Genomic DNA, 12446 nt, shown 5'->3' with positions numbered 1-12446 from the left:
AGTGGCTGGAACTGAAAACTCAAGAAGTAGCAATACAAGTATACTATTTAGAAATATCAGCTAGAAGACTTGTGTTTTCCCGGGGGGAGGAGAAGTGGCAAAATGAACAAAGGGAGAAGGGACAGATGATGCTGGTTTCTACAGTGAACCTTGCAGGATTATCAACTTTGAATAAAAATTATAAACAAATGAAACCCAGGAAATAAAGGAACCCAGTAAAAAAAGATACCTCACGGGGCAGGAAAAAAAAAAAAAACTTTTAAATTGTTAATTCATGTTTTCGGAGAGAAAAGATATTTCATCCAGGAAATAAGATTAGGAATTCTGGAAAATGGACACTCAAAAAAAAAAAAATTCAACAATTCAAAGATTCCGTAGAAGAGATTTTTTAAAAAGTAAGTCAGGAAAATTTTCCAGAAGAGAGAGAGAGAGAGAAATAACACATCTGAAACTGATCTCTTGATCTTAGTCTCAGAACTGCTTATCACATCATCTTCCTCATATCTATAAATGGCAGGTTTTCTTCCAGTTGCTTGACTTATTTCTCTGTCCAACACCCTACCTCCAATCCATCAGAAAAAAAACTGTTGGTGTCACTTCAAAATGTACCAAGTTCCTTCCGCTTACCACCGGTTCATCCTGGTTATAAGGATTCATCGTCTTGTTCGTTTAGTACAACAGTGTCCAGGCCAGCCTCTTTGCTTTAGGCTTTGCACTCCTGCTAGCCATTTGCAATACAGCACTCAGAATTATTATTTTAAAATAGAAGTCAAATCAGGTCACTCCTGTGTTCAGAACCCACCAGGGATTTCCGATCTTAGAGTCAAGTCTTTACAGTGGCCTACAGAATCTGGCTCCCTCCTATCTTTCTGACTCTCATATGTTACTCTTTTGCTTACATCAGAACAGACACTGGGCTTAATGAATGAACAAGGTCATACTTTGCACCGCCATAGGGGCTGAAAGATCACTAACCAAATTGTTAAAGGGCTTGTTTCATCACTGCTCATCTCTAGGAGTCCCAGCATGGTGTGCAAAGTTAAAATTCAATGTTTTTGTTTCCTTTCAATCATAATTTCTAGGCAACATCTTGTTGGAACCCTAGGGTCCCACAAACCCCGAGTTGAGAAACTGGATTCAGTCCTTCTGTTTTGCCCTCTCTGGATTAATCCAAGTCTCAATCATTTTTCTCCTATATTATCCTTACAAACATTCTTACAGTAATCTTTTCATTAGTAACCACTGTATGTATGCTTACTTAAAAATAGTTGTTGGATGGGGCGCCTGGGTGGCTCAGTCGGTTAAGCGTCCCACTCTTGATTTCAGCTCAGGTCATTATCTCGTGGTTCGTGGGTTTGAGCCCCACATCAGGCTCTGAACTGATGGTATGGAGGCTGCTTGGTGTTCCCTCTCTCTCCCTCTCTCTGTTCCTCTCCCACTTGTGCTTGCTTGCTCTCTCTCTCTGAAAATAAATAAACTTTAAAAAAAAATAGTTGTTGTAGACTTCTTTAAATTAGTGCCTTTATCACTTTCTAAATAATACAAGAAACTCAGCTCCATTTTTAATACCCTCTTGCCTTTTTTTCCTATATATTGTTGTCATACGTTCTACTTCTGTGTATATTACATGGGGCACCTGGGTGGCTCAGTTCGGTGTCTGACTTTGGCTCAGGTCATGATCTCACAGTTTGTGGATTCAAGCCCTGCATCTGACTCTGTGCTGATGGTTCAGAGCCTGGAGCCTGCTTCAGATTCTGTGTCTCCCTCTCTCTCTGCCCCTCCCCTGCTCACACTCTGTCTGTCTGTATCTCTCTCTCTCAAAAGTAAATACACATTTAAAAAAAATTTTTTAATACTTTTGTATATATTACAAATTTTATAAAATACTATCATTATTGCTTTCTAAATAAGAAATGCTCCTTTGTATTGATCACGTATTTTTTGTTTCTGGTGATCTTCCTTTCTGCATTGCATGCTTCTGTCCAAGGCCATTTTCCTTTAGCCTAAGGAACTCCCTTAATTTCACTTCAAAAATGTCTTTGAAGGATATTTTTACTGGATGTGTGAATATAGGTTGTTGGTTTTTTCCAGCACTTTAAAGATGTTATCCATTGTCTTGGTGTTTCTCAGTTTCTGTTGAAAAACCAGAAGTCTTCCCAGGGACCTCTGCTTAACGGCTCATTGGCCTGACCTGTGTCAAGTGGTCACCCATGGCTTGAAAGCTGGGAGTTCTAACATTTCCATATTTCCAGCCTCTACTGCAGAGCAAGGTCAGGGAGAAGGGAGTTGGACTCAGTGTTGTGTGAAATGGAAATCTATGAGTGTTGTATTGGTAGTATCAGAAGAGATATATTCAAAGGCACTGTCTGGGGATAATCTATAATATAAAGTGGCTGTTTAGATGTGGAGGGAGAAGGGGGGCGCCTGGGTGGCTCAGTCGGTTAAGCGTCCGACTTTGGCTCAGGTTGTGATCTCACGGTCCGTGAGTTCAAGCCCCGCGTCAGGCTCTGTGCTGACTGCTCAGAGCCTGGAGCCTGTTTCGGATTCTGTGTCTCCCTCTCTCTCTGACCCTCCCCCATTCATGCTCTGTCTCTCTCTGTCTCAAAAATAAATAAACGTTAAAAAAAATTTTTTTTAAAAAGATGTAGAGGGAGAAGGAAAGGATAACCCTATAAAATTCACCGAAATATGAATATCCAGAATACATTGTTTGGGGGGAAAGATGAGTTTAGTTAAAACCTAATGAGTTTGAGAGATTGACAGGCATAAAATTCCTACTGATTTTTCATGTTGATATTGTACCCAGCCATCTCGCTAGTTCTGACGACTATATTTTTCAGTTGTCATGGATTTTTTTTAGGAAGAACAATCATAGTATCTACAAACAATGATAGTTTTTGTTTTCATGCCAATATTTTTATACTAAAAAAAATGTTACAGCATTGCCTCTTCTACTTCACACTATTGACAAGCAGTCATTCTGACACTTAATCTTTTTGTGTGTTATTTTTTCCTCTCTATAACCTATTATGATTTTCTCTTTATCCCCAGAAGTCTAACCTTTCATGACTTGGTGTGAGTCTTTTTTTTTAATTATCCATCAAGATGAGTACTGAGATGGGTCATTTTAATTTAGAGACTTCGGTTTCCTGAATTAACTAATTATATCCTTCCTCAGCTCTTTCTGATTTCACTTTCTGGAACTCCTCTCATTTGAATGTTAAACCTCATGAACTGATTTTCGCCCTATTTCTCTATGTTTCCTTCTCTCTCTCTCTCTCTCTCTCTCTCTCTCTCTCTCTCTCTCTCTCCTCTCTCCACCCTTGTTAAGGGTTCCCTTGTTAATGGCAATGTAGGAAGACCTTGAACTCACCTCCTCCACAGACACACCAAATCTATACCTATTTATAGAGAAATTCCTCCTGAAAAAGAACTGAGAGCAGATGGAAAGTGATGTCCAAATGGAGACTGCAGGAGGCAGTTGGATAGGTTTAGGGAAGGTTTAGGGAGAGATCTAGGCTAAAGAAACAAATTTGGAGATCAAAGTATGGATGCTATTTAAAGTCTATAACATGGGGTGCCTGGGTGGCTCAGTCAAACATCTGACTTTGGCTCAGGTCATGATCTCACAGTTAGTGGGTTCGAGCCCTGCGTTGGGCTCTGTGCTGACAGCTCAGAGCCTGGAGCCTGTTTCAGATTCTGTGTCTCTCTTTCTCTGCCCCTCCACCCCCCTCAAAAATAAATAAACATTAAAAATGTTTAAAAGTCTATAACAGAAAGCAGGTCATCTAGTAAAGAGATTTCTAGTAAAGAGATTTCTCTGCATATAAAAGGGTGATGGGTGAGCCAAGATATGGCAGCCGGGGGCTACAAGAGCCTCCCGACTGGTCATCTCAAACCAAGAGCCTTAATGACCCCAGTGTGACTAAATGAGTGGTTATTTTCTTGTGGGGGCTCTGGTGTGAGAAAGCTTCAGAAGTGGTAATGTAAGGAATGGGAATACAGAGAAGAGGCTCAAAGACTGAGTCCTAGAGTACTCAAAATTTAGACGTTGGGGAGATGAGGAAAAGCCAGCAAAGGAAATTGCAGAAGAGTGAATGGTGATGAAGGAAGTGAGCCAAGACTGTGTGTTCTCTGAAGCCAAGGGTTTACAAAGAGTTTGAAGAAGGAAGGAGTGACTGCTTCAGATGCTGCAGGCTGGTCAAGAAAGGTCTGAGAAATGACCACTGGATTTAACAACACAGGGTCTTTGGTGACCTTCAGTGGAAGGAAACGAGGGCCCGAAAGCCTGTGTGCATTCAAGAAAGAATATGACAACTCTTTCAAGGAGTTTTGCTATAAAGGGAAAAGAGAAATAAGTCCTCACTAGGGAAGGATATAGGGTAAGGAAGCTTTTTTTTTTTTTTAATCTTACAATAGGTGATATTATAGCAAATGTATATGTTGATGGGAATGATCCGGTAGATGGGGAAAATGTGAAGATACAGAACAGGGAAAAACTGCTTGAGCCAGATGCTTGAGAAGGCAAAGGATGGTGGTAGTCAAAGTCACAGGAGGGAAGGCAAAGCTCACACAGAGGGGACATGGCTGCTGTGTAGACATGGTGATGGGAGGTCCACAGGTTCTCACTGATTGTTGGAAGTGAGAATGGGAAAGAAGGGATATGAGGTTTCAGGAAAAGAAGTTGTGAAAGGGTCATCCAGGTGAAATCCATTGCCTTCTCCCCTCAGCTTTGAACCCAGAGAAACTGAGCTATTTTAAGGACCTTCTTCTGTCAATACACTATCTAATGTAAAAAGGTCTTATGTATTTATACCTAATCTTTAGCATGAGCTAACGGAAGTGATGAACATTCCTTACAGAAAGCAATTACACTGTACTCCCCACTGTCTCTGCTCTCAACTGCATAGTTTAAGAGCTACTTATACAAAAATTATCCTTGTACACATCAAACCCATTACTTTAAGAAGCTAGACTCTGTTAAGGAGATGAGCCTAATAATCTAAATGAATAATCCGTACGAATGAAACCATGTCCCAACTTCTCCATAAAAAATGTTAAGAGCAGAATTATGATTTGATTCCAAATGTTTCAAATATTACACCTTAAAATGCATCCGGTTCACATAAACAACTATATAGCACCACGGAAGTTCAGGAGCAGATACCTGAGCCAAAGTCAGACACTTAACCGACTGAGCCACCCAGGCACTGCTAGATCGTGTTTTTTTTAATGTTTGTTTATTTATTTTGAGAGAGAGAGAGAAAGAGACAGCAGGGGAGGTGCAGAGAGAGGGTGAGAGCAAATCCCAAGCAGGCTTTGTGCTGCCAGCACAGAACCTGATGTGGGGGCTCAAATCCACAAACCACAGAATCATGACCTGAGCCGAAACCAAGAGTCAGATGCTTAATCAACTGAGCCACCCAGGTGCCCCATACACACGCTAAGATTGTAAGTAAATATACTGCAGACAGAAACTGCTTTAGACCGAGAACCAAGATCCCAGAACTTGGATCCCATCCCTCACTACACACACACACACACACACACACACACACACACACCCCAGGGAACAAGGGCTTGATCAGCTACAGTGAGGATCTGCTCTGGACCAGGCTGTGATGTGAACTTTGACTCGGTTTCTAACCAGCTCGCTTAGATCAGTCTCTTGACCATTTTGGGCCTAATACTATGAATTTCCACACTGCAGAGGTGCTGGGACACAACAGAGACTCAATGAATGCAATTATTATTACTATTACTTAACTTCTCTAATCCTATTTCCTATATTTACAAATGCAATGGCTCCTAATACCAGCACCCCTTCCCATGAAGGGCTGCCGTTAGGATCCTGTGAAATCGCATACGTGAAGTATGGGCATATTACAAAATGTTCATCAAAGCAAGAGAGGCTGAAGGAGAACTGAAAGGGTGGGAGTGACAAGACCATTTATTGATACAAAGAAAATGTTTCTATTTTGGGAAAGCTGCATGCTGGAAAGAGAGCCTGGACAGAAAAAAAAAAAAAGGACTAACTAAAAAGTGGGTAATTGAGAGAGGAAGGCGAGAGAAAAACCCGTCTTTGCACATGGTGAAAATTAAGGCATTGATTCCCCTGTTATGTTTATTTCTCACAGATTATTCCAAAGAATAATCTCTTAAAGTGGCTTAAAGCCAAAACTGGTGTTTCTCAAAGTACGGCCCCAAGGGCCACCTCATTTTTACACCCTTGATGAGATTGTTTAAAATACAAATGCCTGGGATGGTCCACCAACGATTCCGATCTTTAAAGGCCTGGATCTGAATCCAGAAATTTACCTTTTAATAAACCTCCCAAATAATTCTGATACCACCAAACTCTGAGGACCACCACGGCAGCCTGTGCCACAGGGTAGCCCACTAACCATGAGCTTGTGCCTACACAGAGAAGACTCCTAGCTCCAGGCTGAGCTGGGCCTCCCGCTCACCCCCAGAACACCACAGGCTGGTTCTGCAGTGGTCTGTGTCTCCCCTAAAAGCCGTGGGTTGTGAAAACAGAAAGCTGGCTTTGCGGGAATAGAATTCTTATTAAATGATTATACCATGAGCAAGAATGCTGAAAATCCTGATGTAAAACACTGTTAGGAATAGGATGAATGGGAGAATCTGCCACACACTGCATTTTGGGTCAGAGAGAGGGAGTTTACAATGTGTATCAAATGTGTCCAAGTCGGGCCACCTGGGTGGCTCAGTCAGTGAGGCTTCTGACTTCAGCTCAGGTCACGGTCTCATGGTTCGTGAGTTCCATTCCCACATTGGGCTCTGTGCTGACAGCTCAGAACCTGAAGCCTGCTTTACATTCTGTGTGTCTCTCTCTCTCTGCCCCTCCCCCACTCACTTTCTGTCTCTTTCTCTCAAAACGAAATCACTATTTAAAAAGTCTTTTTAAATAGTGTACAAATCTTTTGAGCCAGCAGGTTCAACTTTCAAGAAAACCACCCTTAGGGGGGCACCCGGGTGGTTCAGTGGGTTAAGCGTCCACCTTCAGCTCAGGTCACGATCTCACAGTCTGTGGGTTCGAGCCCCACGTCGGGCTCTGTGCCGACAGCTCGGAACCTGGAGCCTGCTTCGGATTCTGTGCCTCCCTCTCTCTCTGCCCCTCCCCTGCTCGCTCGCTCTCTCTCTCAAAAAATAAACATTAAAAAAAAAAAAAAGAAAACCACCCTTAGGAAATACAGAGATGTGTGCAAAGATATTCATTGCACCCTACGTATAATAGAAAATAACTCTTATGTGGATCCTGAGAAACTTAACAGAAACCCATGGAGAAGGGGAAGGAAAAAAAAAAAAAAAAAAAAGAGGTTAGAGTGGGAGAGAGCCAAAGCATAAGAGACTCTTAAAAACTGAGAACAAATTGAGGGTTGATGGGGGGTGAGAGGGAAGGGAGGGTGGGTGATGGGTATTGAGGAGGGCACCTTTTGGGATGAGCACTGGGTGTTGTATGGAAACCAATTTGACAATAAATTTCATATATTGAAAAAATAAAAATAAAAAGAAAAGAAAAAAAAAGAAAATAACTTAAACCACTCACCTAAAAATTGTAAACTGGCTAGAAAAATAATGGAACCAGGGTGCCTGGGTGGCTCAGTTGGTTAAGCATCTGACTACAGCCCACATAATGATCTCATGGTTTGTGAGTTCAAGCCCCGCGTCAGGATCTGTGCTCACAGCTGAGAGCCTAGAGCCTGGGGCCTGCTTTGGATTCTGTCTCCCTCTCTCTCTCTGTCCCTCCCCCACTGACGTTCTGTCTCTCTGCCTCAAAAGTAAATAAACTTAAAAAAAATTTTTTTCAGTTAAAAATAGAGAAAAGAAAAATAATGGAAACATAAAATGCTATCTAACTACCAGTATTAACTACTTTTAGAACCCATGTTCTAAAAAATATTTCATGACAAGGAAAAATGTTTATGATGCTTGTTAAGTAAATAGCTGGTTACAAAATAGCACTAGTATTATATGTAACAAATATACCTTATTTGTTTTATATATGTATTTACATTTATATATATGTTATATGCACAAACACATATTTACCAAACATGGGAGGGAGTTAGAAGAATATTGTTTAAACTATTAAGAGTCCTTCCATCCCCCCTTGTTACACATGATAAAATCTAATAAATGCTAAAACTAGTGGACAAAAGTGATTTTTTAATTTTTTTTAACCTTTATTTATTTTTGAGAGAGAGAGACAAAAGTGTGAGCAGGGGAGGAGCAGAGAGAGAGGGAGACACAGAATCTGAAGCAGGCTCCAGGCTCCGAGCTGTCAGCACAGAGCCTGACGCGGGGCTCAAACTCACGAACTGTGAGATCATGACCTGAGCTGAAGCTGGACCCTCAACTGACTGAGCCACCCAGACGCCCCATAGTGGACAAAAGTTTAAAGACAAATAAGATTTGCATGGTCTCAAAGATATTGATTAATACAAAAGGAAAGATAGTAACTTTATGGTGGAGAAACCCAGCAGACACCATAGTAACCAAGCGATCAAGGTGAATAAAGCCAGTAAAAAGACATCTCAAAATCACGAAGCATTGGATATAATGTGCCAAGAAGAGCACCCTTCTATGGTATTCTTGCCAACGGTACATAATGTCCTTGCAATCATGTAGGAATGCCTAACAAATTCAAATCAAGTTATACTCTACAAAATAACTAGACAGTACTCTTCAAAAGTGTCAAGGTCAAGAAAGACTGGAGAACTGTCAAAGATGGGAAGAGATTAAGGAGACGTGATGATTAAATGCACCGTTTAATTCTAGATGGGGTCCTGGAACAGAAAAAGGACATTAGTGGAAACACCGGTGAAATTCAGATCAAGTCGGTAGTTTCATCAGTAGTATTGTATCAATGTCAATGTTCGGGGTTTTTTTTTTTTAATTTTTTTTTAACGTTTATTTATTTTTGAGACAGAGAGAGACAGAGCATGAATGGGGGAGGGTCAGAGAGAGGGAGACACAGAACCCGAAACAGGCTCCAGGCTCTGAGCTGTCAGCCCAGAGCCCGAGGCGGGGCTCGAACTCATGGACCGCGAGATCATGACCTGAGCCGAAGTCGGCCGCTTAACCGACTGAGCCACCCAGGCGCCCCGATGTTCTGGTTTTTGATCACTGTCCTATGGTGTGTAAAATGTTAACATTAGGGGAAGCTGGGTAAAGGATAGACAGGAATTCTTTGTTCTCTTCTATTCCTTTTCTATTGCTCCATAACAAATTGCCACAAAATTAGCAGCTTAAAACACTACTCATTTATTATCTCACAGATCCACAGAGTCAGAAGCCTGCAGCAGCATCGCTAGATTCTCCGCTCAGGGTCTCACCAGGCTAAAATTCAGATACCCATGGAGGTCATGATTCTCACCTGAGACCCAGGGTCCTCTCGCAAGCTCACTCAGGTTGTTGGCAGGATTGAATTCCTTGCAGTTACAGGAGGACGTTCCATTTCCTTGTTGTGTGTCAGCCAGGGGCCACCCTTACCTTCTAGAGGCCTCCCTCTGGTCTATGCAGGGAGCCCCCTCCAACTCACAGCTAGCAAAAGTGTGTTCATGCTCTGAATCTCTCTGACTTCAGCCAGAGAAAGTTCTCCGCTTTTAAGAGCTCTGGTTAAATTGGACCCACCTGGACATTCCAGGCTACTCTCCCTATTTTAAGGTTTATGACCTTAAATACATCTGCAAAGTCTCCATGGCCATCACCATAATATATTCAGAGGATTCTGAGAGTAGGGCATGGATATTGGGAGGGGGGGTCCACTTTCCTACAAGTATATTTGCAACTTATCTCCAAGGCTAAAATTAGTTCAAAATTAAAACTTAAAAAGAATGATAATCTCTTGATGGTGATATTTGAAGAAATTTATTTTTTACATTTTTTAAAGCTTATTTTGAGAGAGAGCATGCATAAGCTCGTGTGAGCGGGGGAGGAGCAGAAAGAGAGGGAGACAGAGAATCCCAAGCAGGCTCCACGCTCAGCACGGAGCCTGACCCAGGGCTTGATCTCACGAACCACAAGAGCCAAAATCAAGAGTCGGTTGCTCAAGCGACTGAGCCACCCAGGTGCCCCTGTATTTTACTCTTTTCTAAGTCTTCTGCATTGAGTATATATTTCTGTAGTCATAAAGGGGGATTTCTCTGTTGTCTTGAGTGTAGGTGTGTGTGTATATATATATATATACATATACATGTGTGTGTGTGTGTGTGTGTGTGTATGCTTCAAAAATGCTGTGACAAATCAGACCACATAAGAAAATCCTGCAGACTTCACAACCGGACTGGCCCAAGAACAGCAAACAAGAATGCCACCAGCCTGTAACCTCAAAAACTGCCTCTTTCTCAGGCAAACACTGCTTGGAATTCAAAGAGAATTCTGAAACTAACTGTCAAGTTAGTCACTTTGTTACAAGGTCTTACCTGTCACAGAGATTCCCCTCCATATACTTTCTGAAGATACCTTGTCATTTGGGAAGTTGAAGTCACTTGAATTGTTTTAGTAATAAGTCAAAATGTTTGAATAGGCTGTTATAAATAAGCCTAGAAATGTCATTTTCATGGAGCTTTGGATCAATTTAGATGTTGTTATTCATTGAATAATGACAGCATCATGCTGTCTTTCTAAAACTCCAACACAGAATAATGAGACCAATTACTGGGTAAACTCAGCCCTGAGGAGGCCAAAAGGGTGGATTTTCTCGGCAGCTGTCCAACTTGGAGAATTCAGAGAAATGGCAGATGTTGTACAGAGGCTGCTGACGATGCAGGGCTGAGCCAGGAACCTCAAAGTATGAGGAGTGTCCTGGAAAAAGGATGGGTGTTCATTTTTTCAAACAAAAAGTTGAGGAGGCATGGATTTAAAATATTTTCCAGGGCTTTTTGGCTGGCTCAGTTGGTAGAGCATGTGACTTCTGATCTCGAGGTCATGAGTTCAAGCCCCACATTGGGCAAAGAGATTACTTTTAAAAAATTAAAATTCAAAATAAAGTGTTTTCCAAATACAAAGCCCTTCAATAATTCTGCAAGGCATTAACTCTTATTAATTTAATAAATATGTATCAGGCATTGTTTTAGCACTGGAAATACAGTGGCATAGAGCTCACAGCCTGGTGAGAGAAACAAGACATTAAACTAATAACCCCTCAAATAAGTACAAAACCATGACAAATGCTCCAAAGGAAAAGTTCAGGGTCCAATAAGACCTAAGATCCTTAGTCGGAAGGATCAGAAAAAAAGGATGCTCTGGAGATGTGAAGTTTCTTTTTTTTTCTTTTCAATTAAACTTCTCATTTTAAGTAATTGTAGGTTTACATGAAGTTGCAGAAAATAATAGATTTTTTTAAAGATTTTATTTTTAAGTAAACTCTACACCCAACATGGGGCTCAAACTCATGATCCCAAGATCAAGAGTCACACGCTCCACTGACTGAGCCAGGTGCCCTGAGAGTTGTTGGTTTTTGTTTTGTTTTGTTTTTTTAACATTAGTTTTGAGGGTTCTTTATATATCGTAAATACCAGTGCTTTGCTGGATATCTTTCCCTAGTCTGCAGCTAGTCTTTTCATGTGCCTTCACATGGGCTTTAGCAGAGCAAATGTTTTTAATTTTGATGAAGTACAATTTGTCAATTTTTCCTTCTATGGATTGTGCTTCTGGTAACAAGTCTAAGAAACTTTCTGCCTTGTTCTAGACCCTAAGGATTTTCTCCCGTGGCTTTTTCCTAAAAGCTTTATAGTTTTGTATTTTCCATTTTGAGTTACAGGTCAAGACTCATTTCTTTTGCCTATGAATGTCCAATTGTTCCTACACTGTTTGTGGAAACACTGTGCCTCCTCTATTGAATTGATTTTGCACTTTTGTCAAAAACAAATTGAGTATGTTTGTTTGGGTCTATTTCTGGATTATGTATTCTGTCCCACTGACCTATGTGTCCATCCCTCCTCCAATTCCACATTGTCTTATTTACTGTAGCTGTATAGTAGGCCTTAAGATTGGGTTAGAGTGGTTCCTTCATTATTCTTCTTTTTAAGAAAATTTTTTTAATGTGTATTTATTTTTGAGAGAGACAGAGACAGAGTGTGAGCAGGGGAGGGGCAGAGAGAAAGGGAGACAGAATCCAGAACAGGCTCCAGGCTCTGAGCTGTCAGCACAGAGCCCGATGCGGGGGTCTCATTATTCTTCTTTTTAAAAATCATTTTAGGGGTGCCTGGGTGGCTCAGTCGGCTGAGCATCCGACTTCGGCTCAGGTCATGATCTCACAGTTTGTGAGTTCGAGACCCACATGAGGCTTGCTGCTCTCAGCACAGAGCCTGTTTTGGATCCTTTGTCCCCCACTCTCTCTCTGCCTCCCCTACTCACTCTCTCTTGCTCTCTCTCTCTCTCTCAAAAATGAATAAACATTAAAAAAATGTTTAAAAAAT

This window comes from Panthera pardus, unplaced genomic scaffold (genome assembly GCF_024362965.1).
Source record: "Panthera pardus isolate Hobbes unplaced genomic scaffold, ASM2436296v1 HiC_scaffold_18, whole genome shotgun sequence".
Taxonomy (NCBI): domain Eukaryota; kingdom Metazoa; phylum Chordata; class Mammalia; order Carnivora; family Felidae; genus Panthera; species Panthera pardus.
The sequence above is the reverse complement of the archived record's forward strand: the minus strand, read 5'-3'. Positions refer to the sequence as shown.